Source organism: Ambystoma mexicanum, chromosome 6q, assembly GCF_040938575.1.
Source record: "Ambystoma mexicanum isolate Mex_15411 chromosome 6q, UKY_AmexF1_1, whole genome shotgun sequence".
Lineage (NCBI taxonomy): Eukaryota > Metazoa > Chordata > Amphibia > Caudata > Ambystomatidae > Ambystoma > Ambystoma mexicanum.
This window is the reverse complement of record NC_090937.1, coordinates 224952669-224979143: the sequence shown is the minus strand read 5'-3', so window position 1 is coordinate 224979143 and position 26475 is coordinate 224952669. Positions and strand designations below refer to the sequence as shown.

Sequence of the window (26475 nt, the reverse complement as noted above, 5' to 3'; positions counted from 1 at the left end):
CCCCCGAGGGCTTCGATCCTTAATTGGGGGCTGCCTGGTACACTTTATGAGTACACAGCGCTTGCTGTGAGAACCCTATAATAGCAACAGTATATTTTTGCTCTATGCCTTACAGGTCCATGTAAGGACATGCACAAAGCCTGTTTGTTTAGTGATGTAAAATAACTAGTCAGTTATCAACAACACACGCAACCAGATTGGGGTTAAAGGCCATGTACGGTTATAGCAGGCTCCCAGGTCAAATAGGTTTAAGAATAATACATTGAAAGGGGTGTAAGTGCACATCCAATACTTTCTCCATATTTATTGTTCCAGCTGCTCCTGCACTTTTTGACTTTTTAGGTAATGCAGTTTCAGGAAGGCCTGGTGTTATTGAATAAGAATGCCTGTCTAATAAGGCATGAAAAACTGAAGACACAATGGAAAGCATTGCACTTTCTCTCCTGATTCTTAGTGCTGACATGTGGGCAGAACTGGCAGACTGAGATTGATAGTCTCATTACAGGTTTGCCGGTATTCTGGTGGTAAATCTGCCAGAATACTGGCAACTGTATTACCGTTACCGCCACTTGTTCCGGTGGAATGTCCACCGGATTTTGAGTGGTGGTAGGCAGTGTTAATCCCCATTCTATGGAGTCTCATTGGACCCCATGGGGGATTCTGACAGTATTACAGGCGCTGGCATTACTGGCATCTGCAATGCCGTCAATTTTTGCGGGTCAGGTAGTGGAATGACCTCCAGCTAAGAAGTCCTTGTAGTTGGCCCATGCGGTAACGTGCCAGTATATGCTAATACCAGCATGTTATTACCGCACAGGCCAAACTGTAATGAGCCATTTTGCAGTGAATTGAAATGTACTTTAGACATTCCTGCTTTAACCATTGGTGTGAAGGTTTTGAAAATGTGATAGCCTGTTGTGTTTATACGGTACATGCCAGCAACATTTACATATATGGCTTTTCTTTACCAGGTGAAGCGCCCACATCATTTACATCTGTCAACACTATTTTGGCCCTAATGTTCCTTCGATACACCTTGTACAACCTTTGGAGATGCTGGTTACTTTCACCAGCAAATGGGTCCTTTCAACTCAACACTTTGTGCAGTGGCTCTGGGGCACAGGCCCACTAAGAAGGAGAGGAGAGGCTGACAAGGGCATCCTCTCAAGCAGACAGGCATATAGGTGCCTGTCATTCTCTGTAGCAGAAGCCGCTGCAGGCGCTGCAGGGGTGAAAGCCTACATGTCGGGGATCAGGTTTCTAATCTGGTGTGAGCGTCATCAACAAGGCGACACCTAATAAGGTTTTTGGTACATATTGCTTTATTCTCATTAATGTGTTTATTATTTTGTGTTTTAATGAGATATGCGATTATTGCGTATGTAGTTCTGTTTCTACCATTGTTTTATCATTACTACACATAGTGTACCTTTTGTATTCATACCAGGTCAGGGACATCAGGGTTGTGAGATCATTAAAATGTCAACTCCCTTCAGCCCTCCCTGATTAATTCCGTTTCTAGAGCTGATGGCGTTGTAGTCTGAAACATTTGACAAGTGGTCAGAAGAAAGAGACATTCGGGGGCAATGCTTTTTGGAAGTTGTGTTTTTTTCCCCCTACAGTCCATTTGCCCTATAGTCCACTTTTAAACAGATGTGTGTCATGCTCCTGGGCTGTTGCTTGCGGGCATCATATTATGGCGCATCCCCACACCTTCCACTGGGAACATATTCGGCAGCATTCCTCTGAGTTATTACCTAAACCTTCACTCATATTTTGTTCAAAGCATGACAGGATGGATATTTTGAAAAATGTAAAAAAAGTTTTTTGATATAAAACTATATTTTACAATAAAAAAAATACCTAAGTAGAGTGTCGCTGAGGCAGTAGTGCACACTTTTTTCTCTCCCTTCTTCTCTTTCAGCAAAGCAGTGCTTCCACACTAGACTTTCATCTGCGTTCTTCGGAACAATATTAGCAATAGCCATTGAATGGGCCCTCACTGTAGTTACTGGAGGATTGTGGGTCAGGAATCACAGGCATTATGCATCCCCTCTGGCAGCCATTGCATCATTCAGATCAGCATCTTGTATTTTGTATTTGTATATTTTTATATTTTATATAGCGCTTTTTATACCGAAGCGCATCACAGAGAACAGTCGACAGTACATTAAGATCAGCCATAGATGGACGTGTTAAACATCTCCACTAGATTATCATTACTCCCCCCAGGCTAAAAGACAGTGCAGTTAGCACGGTTGCCAATGGAGGCCAGTTGTTTCCAATACCTTCCAAATGGAAATCTCACTCAGCGTCTGTGGTCATGGATGGTGGGGGGAGGGGCTGATAGCAGGAGGTCGGCGCGTGGCTGAAGCAGAAGGAAGCTTCTGTCAGAAAAACAGTACGCATGACTCATTGATAACAAATTACAATGGTTTCTCTGAATGGGTGCTGGAGGTGAGGCATGGTATCACAAGTATGACACAGACACAATAGGTACAATTTGTAAAACCTATATTGAAGTTTCTGAGGTTGGAAAACTGCTACTCTGCCCTCTAACTAAGATGGGCGTAGTCTCGACCATCAAACGATAAACAAAACAGTCTTAGTAGAGTCTGTCAAATCAAAATGGCCTATGCTAACAAAACCTAATGCCTGCCATATCTGCTGTATAAAAAAGTGTATGAAGAAGAAATGTATGCAAAGGAAAAATTCAGTGTTCAAAATAATAAATGTGGCTGAATCAGCTCTCCTCCCCACGTTAGACCACACAGAGTAAGGCAGTCCTTGTAGCTGGTTGCTGGAACTTCACTTGTCATCGACCATGGGAACGACCACTTTCTACAAGACATGCGCCCTGCCACAGAAACTCTCATTTAATCACCCACCACTTGGCTGGCCACCTTCACATTTGAGGAGGAAAATAGAGCTGATGCTCCCTGAAAAGATGCCCCCTAAGGCATAGAAGGAGACACAGAAGAACAAGGTGCTCATATTAAATCTGATAGGTACTGCACTGTCCAGGAAATGAACTATGGCATTTAATGGTAATGGGATTTATACCATGTAACGCTGCGAGATGCATGGTCCCAGGTACTCTGGGTCATTTCTCTCTCTCTCCTTTCCATTCTTTCTCTCTTTCTTTATCTCTCGCTTCTCTCTCTCTCTCTCTCTCCCTCTCTCTCTCTCTCTCTCTCTCTCTCTCTCTCTCTCACTGTGGTCTTCATCACAGCTATGACTCTGTAACTCTGTCTATCTGGCTAAACTCTCTCCCTTTGTTCTTTCACCTGCAATACTCAATTCATGCTACTCACTGCTGAGATTGGCATGATGTCGGCATGTGCACTCTATATCTTTCTATATCTCAGTCTCAGCTCGCTGTGTCTTTGTTGCCATCTCTGTGTGTCATTCTTTCATTGTGGCTAACTGTCTCCTAATTTCTTCTTCAACTTACGGGAGTCAAATGCTATGTTCTGTTTTGGTAGTAGGATTTATACTGCTCACATTTGCATGGTGTCCAGACATTTTGGTGATCCAGAAAGTGGTGGTGTTATATTTATATTTCTATACAGTCACTTACCCTCCACCAAGACCTGGCCTTCCCCTCTCTCCAGGAGGACACTGTCTGCATCATTCAGCTCCGGATTTCATATGGTTTGAGGTTTTTCTTTCCAGGCACTAAGCTATCTCTATATATATCTCTGCTGCTCCTCTAGTTCTCTCTCTATGTCTTTCTTTCTCTCTCTCTCTCTCTCTCTCTCTCCCTCTTTCTCCCAGTCTTTTTCCCTCTCTATGTCTCTCTCCGTCTCCCAGTCGTTTTTGCTCTCTCTATCTGTCGCTTTTGCTCTCTCTCTATCTCTTTCCCATTCTCTTTCTCTCCCTGTCTCCCTATGTCTCTCTCCTCCTCTCTCCAAGTCTCTCTTTCTCAAAGTCTCTCTCTCTCTCTCTCTCTCTCTCTCTCTCTATATATATATATATATATATATATAGAAAAAGAACATTTACATAGATGGAATTCAGCAAAAAGACAAGATATGAAAAACATATACAAATACAGACAAACTTATAAGCAAATATATATAAATATAAATTTCAGAAATATCAAGTCTACACATTTTATAAAAATGTTATAAAATGAAACATATGTTTAAATGTAGATGTATACAATTTGTGACATCAATTAAAAATTAAAAGTTCAGCGTTATTTAGGTTAATTCTATATAACAAAGACACAATCTCAATTCAGTCAATCTACAGATTAAAACAACACAAAATATGTGCTCAATTACAGTACTATTTTCCCCGTAGCCATAATAGCTTTCCATATGTTGTAAAGTGCAATTTGCATAGATTTGTTGGAAGTATTCAGGCAGGATAACCAAAAACTATCACTCTTAATAGTATCGACATTATGCCCATACGGGCCCAGGAATCTCATATATACTTCGCCGTATTCACAGCATACTGTTAGAACGTGTTGAGCAGATTCCTCTATAGCAGCCAATCCACATTGCCGCATAGCCTATCAACTTTGTCGGTTGCCAATTTGGGGCCGATGGCTGCAAGTACGGGTAGTTTGTTCATACGAATAAGAAGGTGAAATCTTCGTATAAATATAGATCTCTCTCTCTCTCTATCTCTATCTCTCTTTCTCTCTCTCTCTCTCTCTACCTTCTCTCTCTCTCTCTCTCTCTTTCGCTCTCTACATATGTATGCCAGAAGCCCCAGAGTTGGTCACCCTGCACACGGTTCGACAAAATCGCCTAAATGGGCAGTGTATTTTCTGTCCATTTTGCTCGGCCAAATACATGGAGGGTCTATCTGCAACCGGGACACCATTATAATAATGCAATGTACTAAGCAAATGTTAAGTAGTTGTTGACACCATTATAGTATTAAAAGGTGTAACACACATTTTAATATAGGTTATATATTTTAGGAGTTTTATAATAAATACAATTTTATATAAAATTGCCAATTTCATGCAATCTCAATGTCATAAGATCGTTGTCTCTGTCTTCCCTCTGTTCCCCCTCCCTTGCCTCGTGGCACCTTGAAACACTTGTGTATAGACGCATTATAAATGCCATATCATATATCAAATAAAAAAGGCACTGGATATTTTGGTATTCAAACACAGCTCTCATGACTGCTCCTTGTTAAGAGACCTGTGTCGCAACCACTTCCCAGTACAACAGTTTACACATGAAGCCTGCAGAAGAACACCTCCCTCATGTGTCACCGTGCACGCAGCTCTGACAAAACCTTGCACATGGGCAGTACAGTTTCCATCTTGCATCACACTGTGGAGAGAGTGGAGAGGTGCGGTTACTTTCTCATTAGGCGGTAGGAAAAAAGAAATCATTTAGCAAGAGGTCACTCGAGCCGCCAAATCTTGCTTTTAGCAAAGGCTGTATGTGCGTCAGGCGATATTACAAATGTCCATGTCAAGTATTGTATGCGTGCTTGTTTCATGTTCTATCTACTCTGATTTCTGAATTGAGTTTACGAGCTTGCAGCACAGAAATAAAGCCATCACTGCTTATCAAGGTTTATACAGCAAGAATAGTCTGGTTGGTTCGATGTTCTAATGTGAGCAAAGACCATGCACTCCAAATGGTTGCTCCTCGTCATGGTACCCCTGGAATATGACTCTCTTGCTGGGATGCCTTTTATTGGTTTTAATTCAGCAAAACAAGATACACGGATTGTGTTAATAATAACACCATCAATTAATGTATTTAATTATTTTAGATAGCACAAATGAGAAAAACTGAGGAATATGCACAGAGGAACAAGCAATGCAACAAACATGCACCTGTGTTTTGCAATTATTTATTTATGTATGTATTCATTTATTTATTCGGAATATATATTTTACAAAGGAAACATGTTGCACATACAAGTTTGTAAAACAAAGTTCATACATTCCAATGTAATCTTAAATTAAACATTCCTAATATTTATCTTATTAAACATAGTCAAATCCATTCAAACCAATTCCTAAATAATAACACAATTTTCAAACTAACATACATATTTACAAGACCACTTCTGTTAGAAGAAAGCAGGATATATTTCAATAAATACCTTCATTAAAGTCATTGAAACCCTCTCCTGGTACCAATAGGTCAACTTCCCTTAACTTATCCCAGAACCGTAAAGAATTGAGAATCAGCTAGATCTGACTGCCATTCGTTATTCAGTTCCAGAGATTGCCTGTCTCTGAGCAGCTCAACACTACTGCAAAATTCCCTGAAAACAAAATTGTCTGGGTACTTAACTTTTGACATTCCATTAAAAGATATTTTACTGATTGAATGCACTGTGTATTCTTACATATTAGACAGAACTGTACACCATTCTTCATCCTGGTCCAACACCCAATTACTTCTTTTGTTTTCAGTCCATTTAGAAAAACTTATTTGGAAATTGGATTATATATTTTTGTACTACCCCATATGAGGAGAATACCTTACATTATTCCTTTGCTAAGCTGATGCTTTCAGCGTGAAGCATATTCATATACCTGTCATGCAAGAATGCCTTTTTTCATTCCTTCATTATGCATGCACTTGGGTTTGACCAATCCCCTTCACCAATCTGTCTGCTGCAACCAACAAAAGAGATACATTCCTAATTAATAGGGAGCAGAATAAAACTAGTTTCTTTCAATAAAACATTCAACGAGGAATTAATTTGCTGGATTCCTATATTCTGTAGGAGCTTCAATGTTCTTCTTCATAATTTCCCCTAAAATACCTTTTTGTGAGACTGTTTCGAAGTGTAACCCATACAAGACCATCACCTGGATCTTTGCCCATAGGCATTAATATTGGAGATAAGAGAAAAACAGCCTGCCTCTTTATCAGAGTGATTTAGTGCCTCCATTGTTCACTTAAACGTGTTCTCTTTTATCAGATGCATACTGGGATTTGCTACTCTTGAGGGGATTAGGAGCAGTTTAAAATATTTGTAACATAGGATCATCATCTTCATTAGCTTCTCCAACGGTAATCATCTCTGCTTCATTGGGAACTAATTTGATTTCTCTCTGCCTGATATCGATGACCACAACATACCCTGGACAACTAAGCCAAGCCTGAGCATCACTGATGCCATACTCACCTTTATCTCCTTGTAGCTTGAATTGTAATTGTAATTGGTTATTTATAATGCACTTAATAACCAGGGGGTTTCTAAGCGCGTACCCGGGGATCGAACCTGCATTGCTCCACGTCGTCTTGCTTCCAAGGTGAGCACGTTGCCCCTGAGCTATCCTCCCGAGACTGACCTTACAGTGAGCTTGTGCTCCTCCAACTCCATGTCCATCTCACTGTTGATGGGCATCTGCTGAGGCACCACAGTCCCTTGCGTCCATTCCCCTCTGCTTTTATAAAAGATATCTGTGAACATTTTTAATCCACATTCAAGTTACTCCAAGATCATGCTGCTACCTACCCAAATCTACCTACGTGTCTGCCTAGGTCCATCTAACTCTCTGCCATATGACATTTGATGACTATAATAATGTAAATGCTCAACCCTAAAGAAAGAGAAATATGTATTTTCGCAGATGCAGTATGTGACAGAATTCCATCTATGAGGGCAGACTAGCTTGAGCATTTATTTTGTTAATGATTCAGGTAAATCTGTCTCTGGAATTGACATCTGCTGACCAGATATCACTTTCATAATGATTCATGCTGAAGGTATTGTGCAAACATGTCCGTCTGCAGAGCCTGTCCACTGACACCTCTTAGAAGCTGACTTGTAGTTTGCCAACATGACCGTTACAGGGTGAAATGTCCATTCCTGCAGACAGCCTGATGGAATCCGAAACTCCAACAGCCAGGGACTGTCTTTAACTGAGGGCGGCTCTGATCCAAATTCTATAATTTTCAGCTTCCAGTGCCTGGTGGCCGATTACAATATAAATATAAGGCATGTCTAGGTTTGACCTGGTGGCCTATGAAAATCTACAATTACATTGATCACAACATTCAGTGTCATTTTATCGTCAGCTTGGTTGCAAGTGGCACATTTCACTGACAGTGCCTTATGTGTGTATGAAACTTGGATTCACTCAAAACAACCGTTTAGGCCCGACCCAGAAAACCTCTCTTGATCCCTCTAAGAAGGCTTGTTACCTTACCCAGAGGACAGAAAATCTCCCTGGGGGGATAGCTGGGAACCGCTGATTCAAAGGCAAGCCCTACCACGAAGCATGAGAGCTCACACCAAGGAAGTAGTTACTAGCGACTATTTGATGCAGTGCAAATAGAAGAGAGGGCAGAGTTAAGAATAGTCAGGAGAGGAGTACCAGTACACAGAAGTGCTCAACCATGTTGTAATCTTTCAAGGATCTCACACTTCCTGTACCTCTGACCCACTTCATGCAGGCAAAGCACTCTGGGTCTGACATCACAAGGCAAAATACTCTGAACACAGCAGCCAAGATAGAAGGCTGGAGGGGGACCTTTCTACTGTGGAGATCTCCTATTTAAGGGGTGACACCAGCCCCTTGGACTACAAAAGAAGAAGGATTTCACCCGCCATTTGGGGGGGTATAGTCTTCCCCAAAGTTCTCCTCCATAGAGGAGAAGGAAAAGGGTCTACGAAGGGAGGAAGACCCTTTTGACACTCATCACAGAGTAACATAGGGGGTAATCTGTCTGGAAAGGCTTCCTGCAAGCAGAGCACAGACCTCTAGGGCTGAGCAACCTGATCACTGGAGGTGACAGACCCTGCAAGTGATCTCTGGCAACTTTCCTGGTTTTGAGGTCCAGAACAAGGATGCACCCACCTTGCCCCCGGAGACCCTGAACATGGTCCCCCAAGAACCAAAGGTCAAGAACCAGCTTTAGGCACTGTTTGCCCACATTGATCTGTTTCAGCCAGTACGGCCTCATCAAGTAGCTTTTTGGGCAGCCGTTGCTGTCACTCTGAGCAGCTTTTGACACTCACAACTTTTTCAATCCAATTTCAAGCTATCAATCCACTCACTCTGTAATCTGCTGCATGTGCTCTAGCAATTTTGAGCGAATCACCTCTGAAGTCCCACATTGCATTTTTTGACCTTTCAAGCCGATACAACCGGTTCAAGGAATGACTCCACCATTGCATGTCTGTTCCCCATCCGATTTGAGACGATCAACACTACTGGACCTTTACTGCATCACTGAACTGTCTCGAACGGACTCAACTTTGTCGACTCCCATGGTCCATTGGTAACAATTGACTGGAAACATCTTGACACCCTTTAAAACCATTGCATAGCACCTATGAGCCTGTCTGGACATTGTTGCTCGCCAAAAACAAGACAACAAGGTATTTGAAGTGCTTCTGAACTCCTGGCATGCCCGAATAGGCCATTGTAACATTTTCAGACCACACACATTACCTTTTTAAGACTTTCTTCATTGAACTTGACTCTGCTGCTAACAATACTTCCCATGCACTCCTGTCTTCAGACACAGAATGGCGCCTTTCCTTACAAAGTCTGAATATTCTGTGTCTTCCCTTACGGGGATGGGTTATAGTATTTGTTATTCGTGTTTTTGCATTTTACTTTAATTAAAATCTCCTATTGTTATAGAACCTTGGTGAGACATTATTTTATTTTTGTACTGCAGTACTGTTGCTGTTTGGATGCTTCTCAGTTAGATCATATCCCTCCAGAAGAGTATCACAAGGGGCGAAGGTGGTATACCCGTCATCATGTGCCTGCTTTATCTCTATGATTGGGATCACTTCAGATTTAGTAATAGTGTTGGGATGGGTACGTGTTTTGTCCATTAATGTGTCCCTGTACTCCTGCAAAGCAGTAGTCATTTTGTCACTCAACGCTTCCTGACTCCATCACCCAGTCTTCGTCAACTCAGTGTTTAATGTAATTGTCAATATAGGTTACTTACCCCTGCTGTAGGATACCGCTCAGCAGCCACGAAGTCTGCACCAGATCACCTGACAACCTCTGTTTCCACTCTGCCAAGATCCTCCATAAAAAAACATTTAAAAATGTTCCACCTGCATGGTTGTGCAAAATGTACAGTGGGTGATGTTACTGGTTTCTTCCATGGTTTAGCGCTGTCCTGTACCCTGCCTGCTTCTTTGAATCCTACCAATTCCCGCACTTCTAAAAACAATATACCTCCTCTCTAGCCAAGAAGAATGTGCGTAGTGTATGCCATTAACTGCTTCATGGGGTGGCTTCTACCCTTTCTGAGACAAAACACTCTTAAATGGAGCCCATCTATTGATACTGCACAGGTGGCATAACGTTGTAATCTGGAGACAGCACAGGCCGTGAAGGAGGAACACGATATATTTCAGAGGAAGGGAGGGCTGAGAAAACAGCTATGCAGGGTTCTGGCGGATAGAAATTAATGAAAATCATGCCTTTCCTTATGGCAAGAACGGTTATATGTGATTTTATTACTGGGAACAAACACTGAGGGAAGCTCGATACTTTTTAACCCACTAAACACCCTTGCCAACATATTTTAGCAGTGGTGTAATTATATAAACACACTCCAGTCCTAGAATATTTGGGGAAAGTGTTGGATAGTGGGTTAAATAAACATATGAAGTGCCCCTCAATGTTTTTTTCAGCAATTAAATCACTGGGTACCATCAAGAGCTTTTTTCAGTTTGCCCTAATCCCTGACACGGGCGACAAGCAGTTTCTCCAGTCGGGCCCACTGTCTGCGCAATCATTTGCTGCAGTGCTTCATCCGGTAGTTGGTTCTGCGAGCCAGTCACCTGCTCTCCTCCTTCTGGCACGCAATCTTTCTTACAACACACAATCGTAGTGCTGGTACATGAGGGTCAGCAATGCATAGTATCTACTAAGCTATTGCTAAGGCAGAAAGTTTGGTTTCCGAAGATGGACCTACTATTAGAAAACGAAATGTCATGTCTGTCAGAGCATGCCTCCTCGTGCCTTTCCTGTGCTGGTGCAGATGACACCCTTACCTCTTGCTGTCTGGGAGGAATTCGTTGTTGACCTATTTTGGACCCATTCATACAGGTACCTGGAATTACAAGTCATGCTATCTACTGTTGCAATGTCTGCCATAGCATCACTGGACAACATATTTGCTGCCTCTGACGTTCTAAAGGTAATTTAAATCTGACAATGGTCTACCATTCAATGGACAAGCCTTCACGTCGTTGAATGAAGGCCTGGGATTTTAACATCGCCGAGTAAGAGACAATGTTCCGTCAGGAGTATGGGACGGTAGAACATTTCATGGGTAACTTGAACACTCCAGATTTCCCACATAACTAAAGGGTCAATAGCACAAGCCCTCTGCCAGATGTTGCCAGATGACTAAGACATGTACTTCAAACTAATGTTTAGAAAAAGTGAGAGAACATGCATTTCACAAAGTTCTTGTGAAAGAGAGGAGACAAACGACACTTATGATCGGAGAGAGAAGAATGTTGCACGAAAAAGGACTATGAAAGACTATGCAGGCAACAGCTGAGGAGGCTATAACCTGCACTGCAACAGTGATGATCTGGTACTTGTCAAGGAGACTGTAGCACTCCCCATGCCTCAATTTCATCCTTGACCGTGGTGATCACTGAAATTAATGGAACCATGATAACAGCATAGAGGGAAGGCATGTGCGTCACTCGAAAATCTCCCTTCTTCAAAAAGGTGGATGAACCTCTGGTTGTGTCTCTTGGAAGCTCGACTGATGAGAGGACCTCCTCCGAGGATAGTGAAGTGCCACACAATGACTAGATCCCCGAAAATCACTTATAGCCAAAGGAACCCACCTACAGGTTGATCGTAGAGAATGGTCAAATGACCATTAGGTCTTTGGGAGATGTCACGTCCTAGGTCGTTCCATGTCATTATGTGGAAGAGGACAAGGACAGGAAGGAGGAACAGGATATATCCACATCTGGGAAAGGGAGGGGCTGACAAAAGTTATTTGCAGTATACTCAGTCTTAGGAATAAAGGTAATGCCGTTGTTTCTGTGTACCAGGACCTTTCCCCATATTTCCTTATTCCCAGAAATGTGGAATAAAAATGCTCCTTTTTCTTTAAAGCCCCTATAAGGACTGTAGCAACGTCTCCCTACCTGGTAGAGGGAAATACATGAAAAAACAATCATAGATTAATGCGTCATTGAGAGGCGAGACTTCACTGACAGTGTAAGAGGATAAGGGCGTGGGAAGATAAATGCTGTCTCCCACTGGTGATGTAGACACGGATTACAAGGTGGCACATAGTCAGAGACCTTTTATGTGAGGTCAAAAGGGGCACTTGCCCAGGGCCTCCACCTGGGAGGGGGGCACCAAAAGGCTGACCATGCTACTGAGAAGATATACCTATTATCTATCTGTTGTTGACAAGTACATTCTGCTCAGATCACTGTGTATGAACAGGAGTGCAAGATTACAATACCAATTTCCAGCAAGTTTGACTCAGCCTTTGCTATATCTGAAGTTGATAAACCTGCACTTATATGTACTTTCTTTTTTAACACAACAGATACCATTATCAGTAATGTATCTGCACCAGATAGTGGTTGCTATACAAATTATCATAGCATAGCATCTGGTTTGTTGTAAAACTGCAGCCACCTCCAATGATGAGCATTAAGTGTCATCACGAGAGGTGTTGAGGTATCTAAATTCAAGACTGTGGAGCCAAAGCAATCATGCTTGTATCCTGGCATTGACAGCAGATGATACAGTGATCCTGAATAAATCCTCTTATTTCACTGGCAATACTCTGCTATTTTCTGTGATAAGATTTGCCTTCTCACATGCTGGTGACATTGTTTAATCCATTTCCTGATTTCTTTTTATGCAGGCCATTTGAGTGGAAGGGGTTTTAGAGAGAAGAGAGTGGACCAGATATTGCTGGCCTCTGGCAAGCATTGTTTAAGGTCTACTCATTTGACACAAAAACGGTTTGCTTTTTTTGTACAATTGAAAGGTTTTCTGCACGTTTATAAATAACAATTTCACAAGCCTGTGTTTTTGACATATTTAAAACTTTAAAATACAAAAGAGAAAACCAGATGGAATCTTTTAAGATCACATCAATTTGTATTCTGGCACTTATTTACTACCCATGATGATGGAGACCATGATGCTAGTATCATTCCCATATTGCATAAGGCACTTATATAACATTTTGTTAGGTTATGTGATTTTGTGTACTTTCCAAATCAATTCTCTAAAATGGGATTATTTTTGTTAATGCTAAGAACCGGAAAAGAAAGTGGTAAATTGTGTAAATTAAAGAGTTGTCGGAAATCCCATCTTCACTGCTTAACCAATGTGTTATCCTGGGCATCTCATTTAATCTTGTAATACCTAACCTGTCAAAATTCCCAGTCTCTAACCCCTTCAAAATTGTCACCATCTAGAGTGATTTTGTTCTCATGGTATGATCTTCAAAAAAGCATCACATATGGTTTCACTGGCTATGGTGTTGCTTCCTCTATAATAAGAGTGAGCATGGATACATTGCACATAAGAGTCACTTGTTTCTTTGCTCTCTAACAGCAACGCCACTTGAAAACCATGGCCCTCTTCTAATCGTTGTCCATCTGCATACAGACACCTTCCTGGTAGCTTCTAATCTGCATCCACTATCCATGCTATGGTATGTGTAACTTCCTGCTTGTTTCGAAGTGGTCTCCTCTATCCATGCTTGAACTCTTTTGCATTCTTCGAGGCATCTAATCTGAGTCAGTTTTCTATTCTGGATTATGAGCACTTTTTTCATACGATCTATGTGCTACATTTATATGATGGCCAGTATACATTCTTAGTGCCTGCTATTGATGATGTGTCCTGCACCTGTGCTAGAACAGAAGTGGCCTGGTCGCGGACTGCTTCTGTTGGCATTGACATGCTACTTGTTCATCATTCTGATTGCAGCAAGAATGAAGAAGGTAACGGAACTGGAAGGGAGTACCCATCTTTCAGTTGAGCATTGCGATAAAGCATATCAATCTTTGGGTTGTGATCATGAAAAGGGGGGTGAGACCAGATATTGTGGATCCCTTAATTCGTTGGGTTCGATGGAGGGGGGGCACACAGGTATCTGTGCCCCAGGCCCCAAAAGTGCTTAAAATGGCCCTCCCCATAGTGCCTGTCATGCGTCAGAGTAGTTTTTAGGGTAGTGAACTGCTGCACTCATGAACTAGCATATCAACAGCAAACTGAATGCACAGTTTGTTGGGAAAATACTTTGATTAATTTGATCCCTTTCTGATTAGTTTGTCATCTTTATTGAGCCAGAAGGGATCACCGTCTCCCTAAAGCTCCTCCTCAAAGTTCAACTCGCCATGAGCAAAACTACTTAGAGCAACGGCAGGTGTCTGGACCATTCCATGCACCAAGGGATGTTGGTAAAGCGCAGGGTTTAATTAATGAACTTCAGCTTCTGCCAATGGCACAGACTTCTAATAATGATCAATTACTTGGCAAGGCCAGTGCTGGAAAAACGAATTCATAGACATAAAAGCTTTGTGGTTTAGGGATTCTATACTTGACATAGTAATCGATTATTTTCAGCATGTTTTATCTTGCTACAATGACAGCACGGCAGTGAAATTTGAAATCAATATTCTACTGCTGTGACGTCACGACAGAGGAATACAGCATGTTCTCTTCCTCAACCAAGTCTCTTTAGACCAGAGACAAACAGAGAATGCCATGCCCTCTGTATCATGGCCTGCGACGCAGTTGACAGTGGGCAGCTGATATAGAGAGGCCAATTGCTAAGTGCAGCAGTGCTCTCGGGCAGTGCTGTGGGTCTGACATAGAAGCAGGCTCACTCTGGACTCCAGCTCCACAACGGGCAGTTGGCCTCTCTTTATCAGAGGCCCACTAATGCGTGTGGCCTTCTTTATGGCCAACACTGACGACAGACCTGCGTCAGGACTCTGGCTCCAGCGCTGCCAGTTACAAAGGTGGTAAGAGGAAATTACACATCAAAGTGGGAACGTTGCGAGTCGAGGGTGGTGGTGGTGCGGGCAGGATGCCAAACTTTCTTTTGTTTCTTGCCTGGAAAGGAGCGAAAACATAGGACACATGGGGAGATTGGCAGGTCGTCAGAGATGTCTCTGCTTTGGTGGTGGGCAGGGAAAATATATGGGGACATGGGGAAGGTAGGACACCAGAAATGTACGTCTTTTGAGAAGCAGAACAAGAAGGCAAGGGAGGATGGCAGGAGACCAGATACCCTTTGTTGTTGCAGCAGTTAAGGGGACGACGTACCTATATACATCTGTGGTGCCCTCATTCCTCCCCTTTCCATCCCCTGCACTGGAGACAGAACAGTGGGTGGGAAAGAGATACTGCGGTCTGAGGGCATTTACAACACACAATTGTAGGTGGATTACTATCAACAGTAGGGTGCATGCAACATCATGGTTCATTATGGCATCATAGTCAACCTGAGCTTCACCCTCTCTCCTAGCAGATTTCACATGGAAACACTAGGGAATGTGTCCATGTTGTTAGTTACCTATCTACAGGTTTATATAGAATACATTACAGCAACACTTTCTGCTCAGTACTTCCACCAGCTCTCAAGGACAGACTCTAGACGTCTCACATATTCCGCTTTGCCAAGGTAGGTCTTCTATCGGGTCATATCACTACCGCATTTGCTTCACATCAGCACTAAGCTTGGCTTTCATGATCGACAAAGCACCCAACAATGATGCTCCAGCTTACCAAAGAGCAGAATTATCTGTATACTTTCATTAATCGTCATTGGTCCAGAAGGCCTGGTACACTGCTCTAGAAGTATTGCTTTGCAGCATGGATTGTGCTCAATTTCAGGATTCCTAATGATAATGGTTTTTACATGGTGCCATTTTTGTTTTTATGGGTTTGTAGTGCTATAAGTAAGGCACAAACCAATAGCTCTCAATTTAGGGGCCCCTGACGAATGAAAGCCTGAGTCTGCCGCACTGGAATTTGAAAGCATGACTGCTGGCTGCAGGCTCTTATCAAACAGCAGAACATTTACTGAGCTATATTACCTGCTCGCACTACAGACATTTTCTGACTAGCAACATCATATGGAGCGACAAACACATATGGGCCTCATTCTAAGTTTGCCGGTTCAGAATTTACACAACAGTAATTCCGTTTACCGACACATTTCCTGACTGGCAAACTACATGTTTGCCAGTGGGGTGGCCTGATTTACCTCTGGCCAAGAGCTTGAGGTAAGTCAGACACCCCACCAACAAAAAACAGACAGAATTAATGGCACTGGTATTACTGGTGCCGGTAATACAGGCAATCCGCGCTTGAACTCCTATAGTTTATTTTGTCTATGATGGAGGCAAGCTATATGCAATGTTAATGGTAGTTTATCAATAGCCAGATTCTATCATGGCTTAAGTCCGTTGCCAAATAGTGTTTAGTATTGTTACATCAGTGTGAAGAAGGAAATCGGAAGCGTTCATGATGTCATCGATACATATAATACCCAACCCTTTTAATATGTTTGACTAAAGCAAACCTGATGTACGTAACAAATCCTGACTATTTTTAAACATACATTTGTTTCTCTGCAGGTTGTGGCATCACCAGTCAAAATTTTTATCAAGATTGATTGAAATATTCCATATAGCATTATTTCCCTGAAGAAGTCCCTGTTATTCATGTCAATTAACAAGAAGGAATTAAACATGTCGGGCAGTTTTTCAACACGCATCTGATATAATTTATCTATACTGAGAGAAGTGTTGCACTCAGATAGTTAAACTGAGTGATAAGAGGCATATTACAAGACTCTGTACTATTATTTTTTATTTATTTTTATTTGTAAAGCGCCTAAGCACGAGTAATAACTTCAGATAGGCTGTGCCTATCGGAGCCCATTAAACAAACATGAAACAGACATTTTAGTAGGTTACTTAGCATATAAAAAGGTTCTTCTTTGAGCCCCAGAGTAGTTGTAATGCTAGGTAACAGTGTCCTTTAAGACTGGTGAGTCAGATATTGAAAAATGAAACACCCAAGCGGACGGAGCGAGATTTAAAGTGATTCCCATTGCAGCGCGTAAGATGCGAAGAATAAAAGACAGCAAAAGAAAAGAATAAACACTGTGGACAAGAATAGGCACGAACAGAAAATCTGTGTAGAATACAACCCGCGACATCAGATAATATTAAGAAGATATCTGCACAGTCAAGATAGAAGAAATCAGCCTTGCCACACATGCCTGAGTCCGAATATATTTGCAAATCAGTGTAAAAGACACAGAGATTCTAAGGGGGTCCAGTGATTGAGTCACAAACATAAAGAAATCTGTTCCTCCTGAAGAAGGTCCAACAAAAATACAGAGAAAAGGTGTTATAGATAACACTCAATAAAAAGAACGGCGGAAACATATGTAGACTATCTATGATGCCTAAATCAAAGAGCATCATTCATTTTGGAGACCAGAGTTGAGGGTTCTCCATACATATACAAATTGTTTTTGTGACTTATATATGACTTTTTTTTCCCAAAATTACTATTAAACAAACAAGTGTGTTGTGAAGCATACGACTGTTCAGTCAGTTGTTGGTTGTTCTATATGATGATTTTTAGAAATGTACCGTAAATGTTATATAAGGACCACAGTCACATACTAACCCCACCTTGATAAATTCTCATTCGGTGAAGAAAACAGAAAAAGTTGAAAATCTAATATTTTATAAAATCATAAATTATTATTTTTATTTGTGTTTCAAAGTATTGAATAAACTATTTTGTTGTAAGGAAGTTGTATGTTGCTATATAGGGAAAACCTAAATGTATAATGGTTAATCAGTGGTGAATAGACCTAATCAAATGGGGTAATCAGTCTTCCCTTTTTGCACATACCCCACATTCTTCCCGCAATTGGACTGATCCCCCGTAAACAAAAAACAGGGAAACACCCAATTATACACTGCTTTTTGGCAAACAGCCATGTTCTTAGGGCCTTTCGGAAGGGCCAGTATGATTCCTCTTCTCTAAGCGTGAGATGAAGGGCGCTCCAGTGGTTAGCTGCCATCTTGGGGACGTGACACTGGATCCTCCTCCTCTTGCTCTTTTTACTTTGGGTAGCGAAAGGCGATAAGCGTGGATAGACCTTACTGGTCTGATAGTCTTGCTTCTGGCAATTCTTAGGGATAAGTATTCCGGGGCAGTGTTAGAGAGGCATTTGTGAGTGATGGAGAGTGTCTTGAAGATAATCCTTTGGCAAATTGGAAGCCAGTGAGCCTCCTTTCTTGCTGTTGAGATGGGCTCTCTTTTTGTAATGTTAAGCACTGATCAAAGGGCATTATTTTCGATTACCTACCTGCATTGTGTTGATGTTCTGTTTGGACGACCCTCTGAAGAGGGCATTGCAGTAATCCAATCTAGCCCCAATCACGGCTCAGGCGATGTTTAGGCAGCTGGCAGGTGTAAGAAATTGTCCCGATGCATTGATGAGTTTTTATGTGTATGCATCTGAACAGGTGGTCGCATTCACTTGTTTGGTGATGGAGAGGGAGGCATCCAAGTGGACTCCAAACATTTTTACTGAAGCTGAGACGGGAATCTGTATTCCATCTATCATGAAGGATGTGAATTGGGCGTTGAGCTTCTTCAGCATAGCAGGGGAACCCACCAGCAGGATATCCGTCTTGTTTTCATTAAGGCAAAGGTAGTTTCTAGTCATCCACACTTGGATTGTTGATCATGTTTTGCTGATGGTAATCGTCATAGATGCCTGACAGGGGGAGGAAAATGTGGGTGTTATCAGCATAGTTAGTGTAGGATATGCCAATGGCGTCCCGGAGGTCAAACAGGGGTTTGGTGAAAATATTGTGGAGCGAGGGAGAGACACAGGAGCCTTGGTGAACACCACACGTGATGGGGAAGGGTGGGGCGCTGGCCATGTCTGAGAAAACCCTCCTGGATCTTCCTTCTATGAAGGAGGCTACCCATGACAAGGCTTCCTGGGAAAAGTTGGCTGCTGCCGTGTTTGATGGTGGTGATGTTTCCCCTTTTTATATTATTTTACACATTTTGTACTTATCAATTTTTAAATGCTTATTTAAATTAAAGATGTATACATTTTCATTAATATTGAGCATTTCTTTTGTGACACTCTTCTACAGATTTACATCAGTAGGTCCATATTTGTATAATGTTTTCAGTTCTAGGAGTGACTTTCCTCATATTCTTTTCCCTAGAGTCCCTACTGGTTGTACTACAAGTGAGAAGGTTCTCCCTCTATGCACCTGAAGCGAGCTTGCCTGGGTGATCGGTGCCAGTGCGCTCCTATGAGACATCTTAATGTATCTTGGTGTAACTAAAATAAGGCAACTTACTGGTAACTAACCTGAAGGGCCTGCTGACCTGATTTACATCAATGGCGACGAGCTGGTCTCTCTTAAGGGACTTTAAAATGGAACTGCGTGGCAAGAAAAGAAGTAAAGCTGAGAAGCCTGCTCTAGGGGGTGCAGAAAAGAAGAGAGAGGACCCACTGCCCTTTAGACATAAGTCTGATCGCCCAGGGTGAAGAAAGTGGTTTAGGTACCACCCAAAAGAAGACCCAGGGCGAGAAGGCAGCCAGCACAGGCAGCCGGTGCAAGTGAGAAGGCCCGGGGCAAGGGGTGTGAATCACCAAGTAAGAAGACCCAGGGTGGCCCAGAGCAAAGAAGAAGCTTGCAAGTGAAGAGGCTCCAGAGTGTGGGAGGAGACCCTGGGCAGACAAGCAGGGTCTCACCTTGGCCAACGGGAGAAGACTGAAGCTGCAGATGGGTCGCCTCAGGGCATGCAGAAGAAACAAGGGCCAGCAAAGTCCTGTGCTGCGTACGGATGGCAATGCAGAGCACATGAGATTAAACGGGTCTGATCGGTAATGGTAACAGTTGGAAAAGGTACCTCTGACCGAAGCCAGTGAGATATGTTTAAGTGAAAGTGTAAAAAGCACTGTGGCTTTATTCTCATCGCCATCTACTGCGTGGAGGGAGGCAGATGCAATAAGAGTATGACATGGGTCTTGAGTGGCTGTACCTCTGTGCGGCATCCGTGCCCCTGCTTTGACGTTTAGAGGCAGGAGCTCCGAAGACCTCGCCAGCTGAGGACGGAATGGTGACATCACACAGAAGACCCGGGGGCCGGTGATCGTGTAAAGTGTGGTGTTTGGCGTTCTGCGAAGTGAGTAACGGTGAAGTTGGTGAATGCTGGGAGTATTTCACTATCTTAGTGTTAGAGTAAAGGACTGCATCACGTCTCACCTCTAGCCCTGCGAGGGTACAGCGTTTGAGATCAGCATGGGGTGGAAGTAAGCGGCGGCAGAGCGTGTGGGGCAATGGCATCTGCCAGCAATGTAATGATGCCGTTGGAGTGTCAGCATGGTGAAGACTCTCTGTGAATTTGCAGCAGCTTTTGTGGTTGCGGAGAGCCAGTGCTGGTCATTGGGCCGGCTTGCGGCAGATCGGAGATCCGGCACCAGATGTGTCGCCGGATCTCGGGATTCGGCCAGAGTCAGCGCCCAAGCCCATGAACCGCGCTGGAAAAAAGAAAAAGAAAAAAAAAAAGCGTCCGCAAAGGCAGCGTTTGCCGTTTACTGCGGCTTTGGCACTGATGTGTAATGCACAATGCTCACTACATGTACAACTGAAAGGAATCAGTTGTACATGTAGCGAACATTGTGCATTACACACAGCGAGCATTGTGCATTACACACCAGTGCCAAAGCCGCGTAAAAGTCAATGCTACCCTCGCAGGCGTTTTTTTTTCTTTTCCTTTTTTTCGCACAACAAAATGAGCCAGGGCTCATCAAGGGGGTCTGGCCTAACTGCAGGGGTCCTGCGGGCCGTTAGGCCACGCCCCCCTGACGAGCCCCGGCGCAATGGGCTAATGGCACCCCTGCCAGGCAACCTTTTGTAGTGATCAACACCCTCTCCCCAGGGGGCAGAGGGTGTTGATCTCTGCATTTATATTCTATAGGCTTGCCTGGCAGGGGACAGGGCCTCGCCTATTCAGCCTTAATGGTGGCGCTGCCCCTTGCCAGCTGGGTAGGGGCAGCATCACCATTAAGGCTGAAAGGGTGAGGCCGCTGGAAGCTGAGGCCGTTTTCCTGAAGACTGAAACTCTCCAGGAAAACGGCCTCCGCTTCCAGCGGCCTCGCGTTTTCTCCATAATGGTGGCGCCGGCCCACGGGCATCTCCTGCTTAAAGGGATGCCTCGCAGGTGCGGCGCCACCATTATGGCTGAAAGGCATTTTTTTCTGGAGCCTGAAGCTTTCGCACACGAGCGAGAGCTTCAAGCTTCAGAAAAAAATAATTTTCGTGTAGTGCCCGGGGCTGGCAGGGGAGATTAGTGGGCCCCGCAGGGCCCCACCTCAAAGGAAATTTCGGAGCCTGCTGGGGCTGAGCCCCGGCAGGCCCCATCCCACGTAAAGCCCTGGCCGGTGGTAAAAGGCAATATTACTGTTGTGGGCGCTTATTTTTCTTTCTTTTTTTAAAAGTATTTATTTGATCGGATGGCCACTACAAACCCCGCCCCCTCCAGACCACGCCCCCTGTGTCCCCCCAACTCCTCCCCCACCCCAGCACTCGTGGGATCCCCCACCACATTTTTTCCATTTCCACCACTGCGGAGAGCAACGGACCAGAGACCGCGTCATGCAGAGCGAGGTGCTGTGCAGGCAAGAGAAATGTGCATCACATGTGACAGTTCAACAGAAGATGGATCCGCAAGAAGATGGGCATCAAAGGTCTCTTTTACGTTTTGATGCAGCGGTAAGACTGTGTAATGTCTTCCGATGGAAAATAGCAAAGAGAACACGGTTTAACAAACTTATCAGTTTACAGCTAAGCATTGAGTGTGCAATGTGCAAAATGGGTTATTTGTTGTGTGCCGGCAAGAGCTGGTAAGTAGATCATTTGGTATTAGCCTACTGCTGAGTGTGTGCTAGTGCATGTAATTACCTATTTGTTGTAGCAGCAAAGTGAACATGCAAGTGTGTGTGTTGGTGTGGTTGTGTGGTTTGCTATAAAAATGGATTGTATCATTGTTTGTAGCATTAATATTTTGAGAATGTTCTGGTTAGAGCTGCAATTGCAGCATTGAAATGTAGGCAATGATAGTAATTCAGAGCTTTAAATCAGTAGTGGACATTTAGGCCAAAGTCATGCAGAGCTTTAAATGTGCTTGTGTTTGAGAACCTGTGAATGTGTGGAATCTTCAAGAAGAGATAACTTGTTTGAAGTGTTGCGGATGTAGAGCTGCATTAACTGCTATTAGGCATGTTTGTGATGTTAACTGTCATAATGTGGATATTATAGAGTATATTATATTTAATATTATTGTGGGATGAATATTGAATATTGAAAATGTGTACTAGTACTGATATGTTTTTGTAGACTTAGGGCCTCATTACACGGATGGCGGTAGACCAAGGTGCTATTAGCACCTTGGTCCATGCCGGTAAAATACCGGCACCGCCTTGGTGCAAAGGGGAATTACCGCCCTATTCCAAGGTTGGTGGGGCGGTAATTCCCCCTTCCCCCATTGCCCTTCCCCATTCCCATTTTTGCCCCATAGGGCATAATGGGAATGGGGAAGGTGCTAATTACGGCACCGCAAATTGCGGTACCGTAATTAGCTCCCTGGTCCCTTTGCGGGTTGGTTTTTAACGCCTGCAAAAAGCAGGCGTTAAATTCTCCAACCCGCAAAGGGACCTCGTAGTAAGGTGGTAAGGGTTTACCGGTACCGGTATAAACCCTTACCGCCTACCGTGTATTGAGGCCCTTTGTGTGACTGCACCAGGCATCTGTGTGTGGTATGGTTGAGTGGCCTTGCGCTCTTTGAATCCACAAGTGTATGTGGTGTAGGTATGGGACTACATATTCTGATGTGTGTGTGGCATAGTCAAGAGTAAGCGGATATACTGTGAGAGTCTGGGTGCAACATCCGCTCTGTAAAAAGGTGTGCATGCTTAGTAGAATTATGGCCTCATTACAAGTATGGCCTTAAGTGGTAAAATTGGCAGTAAATCCGTTACCACCAACTTTACCACTATGCCTAATTATGAGGTCAGGCCTGGAGTGGAGGATTTACTTCCAGAAAAATCCTGAAGGTGAAGGGGAGCAATCCATAAACTTATGATGTAAGAGAGAATGCTGTGAGAATGTTGTGGTATGAGTGAGGGAATGTTATGTTAAAAGGCTCTACACCTAGGCAGTGAAGAGAGCTTGCCTGGATGATGGGTGCCAGTGGGCTCCTATGAGACATCTTAATGTATCTTGGTGTGACTATAATAATGCAAGTTACTGGTAACTAACCTGAAGTGCCTGCGGACCTGCTTTACATGAGTGGCATTGCAGGATTCCTGGCCAATCAGTACCCTTCACATACCATGGATTCCTATGGTGCTGGTGTGTATCTCCGGCCATGATTCCCAACCTTGCAGAGTACAAGCTTTTGGCTCGAGTGATAAAAATGTCCATCTTTAAACTATATTCACTGAGTTAAAAATAAATAACCCTTCCAAGTGGATATTTTTAAACAGGAAATCTCTTATTCTTTGTATACAGAAGAATACGTTTCCCATACGATGCTTCAAAATAGTTTAGTTAAGTGATAAATACATACGAAAGACACAAATTGCATTTTATAGATCTTTATAGGACCTGGCAGACTTGCAGAATAAACACTGAATATAAATAGTTTTTGTTAGGCTTCGTTTTCATTCTTTACATCCGTGACTTCTTGGCAATCTTTCCTTTTGCTCCTGCTTCCTGCTTGCCAGGTCCCTGAAGGTCAGATGGTTCACAGTAGCTTCCGAGGACCTTCTGCGTGGTCTTCTGAACTCCATGCTCTCTGAAGTAATTGGACCATTGTATATGCCTTGGGCTGTTTTCCTTTCCCAGGGAGAATCGTGATTTCATTTTTTTCCCTCATACTACAAATCGCACACTTTTTTTTCTGTTCACTTGTAAGCGCTCTGGCACACACCATCTTTCATGCCCTGATTGCATTTGGAGACCAGGAAAAGACTTTGGGCACTTTGGGGAATGAGTGATCTGCAAGATGGGGGCTCAGTCCCTACTGAGGTCCATGTCTGCACAGAAATTTCTGGAAACGGTTCCTTGCATACAAGAAACCAAAAATACGCTGTTGCGCAGACTATCAGAGTTAAGTCCTGGCAGATGATTTGAATACTGGGCCTCATTCCGAGCATGCCGGGATCCTGGCAGTAGAGTTGCCACAATACCGGCATTGTGGGATGGTGTAAATCCCCATTCATGGAGTCCCATAGGACTCCAAGAAGGATTTTACATCATTAGCACCACCGGCAATGCCGGTGGCGTTATTGAGGGCTTTTTTGGCCGTTAGGGTGCCTGCCTTACCTCCAACATTTATCTGGAGGTAACCCAGTTGCCCCACCGGCAAACCCGTAGTCGGGCGGTTTGGTAAAGTGCCGATATCCACGGATACCAGCACTTTTTTAGCAGACCGCCCGACACGGAATGAGGCCTATTGTCTTTTAGCTAATAAGGAAGACTTATTGACAGCATGAGATAAGGAAAATGATGATGTCCAAAACCTTCTGGATCTGCAGTTTATGACATTAAAACAAAATGTCCATCAAGATAGAAACTCACCCGGGACGGCGGAAGCATTCCTTTCTCACCAGACCCAACAAATCGCCTTTAAGAAAAGGGGCTGAAACTATCTGTGAATGTGTAGTACACATACCAAACAACCTCCCTCACACCCTGGTATGGATGCTGGCAAACCGACTATGGGCACTGCATGCATATATTGTTGCATTCATAATTTCATTAATTATTAATTGCACCTTGAAGACCAGCATCAGACGTGTTGCAATATTTAGCCACACGCATTACTTCTGATGTTGGCTTCTGAAAGAAGCTATTTTACACTTAAACTTGTACATATATTGTTTAGCCTTCCATAAAAGGCTCAGAGTCGCAGGTATCCTGATAGCAAGTATCACAAATTATTTCCAGCTGAATTGCAATCAAAGGAGAACAGGTGTGATCAACCGTTAGAAACCGGAAGAGAATCCTTTATAATAATGTTCGTATGTGTTCTCCCCTTGTTGGTGTCTTGCTGAGGCGGGTGGTGCTGAGGGATAACTTTGCATGCTGCAGAAGTAAGCAACCAGCCTACACCCTAGTTGCCACTTAACATTAGGTATGCCCTCAACATACCAAAAACAGAACAGATCTCTGCAGCCAGAAGCTCAGATCACTGGCTCTCCGTCAAAGAACGAATACAATTCAAAACTCTTGCCATCACGCATAAGGGACTCCCTCAAACAGCCCCCAATACATTCCAGCACAAATAGTTAGAGCCGGCTCTTCCAGGCCCACCAGAACACCCTACTCCCACCAACTCACGATCCCCATTGTTTAAACGAGCCAAAGCGGGCGGTGCCAGCTTCCCTTTCATTGCTGCTAAACAATGGAATGCTCTGCGCCCACCCTGAAAATGAACCGTCACACCTTGAATTCCGGAAAGCCCTCAAAACCAGGCTGTTTAACTAACCTGCGCGCCCGCCTCTGCTTTTGTCTGATATGTATGCTCGCTCTCCGTAACCTGAGGACCGTCATTTACCTTTTTGTTCTATGTTTTGCTCATGATGTACCAGGTTCTTCTGAAGCCCCACGAACCTCGTACAGCGTTGTATGTCTCACCTCGGTAACTAAGTAACTTTCATACCTGTGTAACAGTGCCACGATACCCACAGGCTGTTTGTGCACTATAAAAATGAAAAAATAAATAAAATAAAAATAAGTATAATAAAGAATGCCTACATCTGGGTGCTCTGCGTTCAAGCACAAAATGACATATTATTGTCGGGTACAAAATATAGCCCGACTGTGTAACCCGTAGACTGATGTGAGTTCAGATAAAGATCTATTGACTGAAACATACAAGGTCATGTGTAAAGGTGGATATCAGTAAAAGGACTATAGAAGTAGAGTTGATGGCCTAAGACGATAAACACGTTGGAAGTAGCTAGTAATCACCATTGGCCAATCGGGCACCCTGTGCTGTAGTCTTAATTCATCTCTGATATATGAGCATTGATTTAACAATGAATATACTGTTGTATTGTCAGTATGCTAACGTGAGAAAATCAAATATAAAAAGTATATGGTCAATAACATGTACTTTAATACGAAGATAACGAGTTCAGGAGGTTATTTATCATACTGAGATGCTCACTCATTCATAAAAAAAAGGTTGTTACTGGTAATTGGGTGTTTTAACACAAGCAGGTGGTATTGATATTTATAGTTTTGTGACTTAATGGTAATTTGAGTTTCTGACCGAGTCCCGTCTAGGTCATTCACAATGAACACCCAAGTTTCTTTGTTACAGGAGGCATATCCTTCACATATAGATGGGCCTCATTACGAGGTAGGTGGTTAGGGATTACCGGCACCGGTAAGGACACCGGTGCCGGT

The 26475-nt window shown here is 43.2% G+C and overlaps 1 protein-coding gene across 5 annotated transcripts in view; it reads right to left on the bottom strand.

Annotated features, from left to right (window-relative positions):
• PDE5A (phosphodiesterase 5A) overlaps positions 1–26475 on the bottom strand; it is a 959918-nt gene that overhangs the window by 610382 nt on the left and 323061 nt on the right. The window lies entirely within an intron of this gene.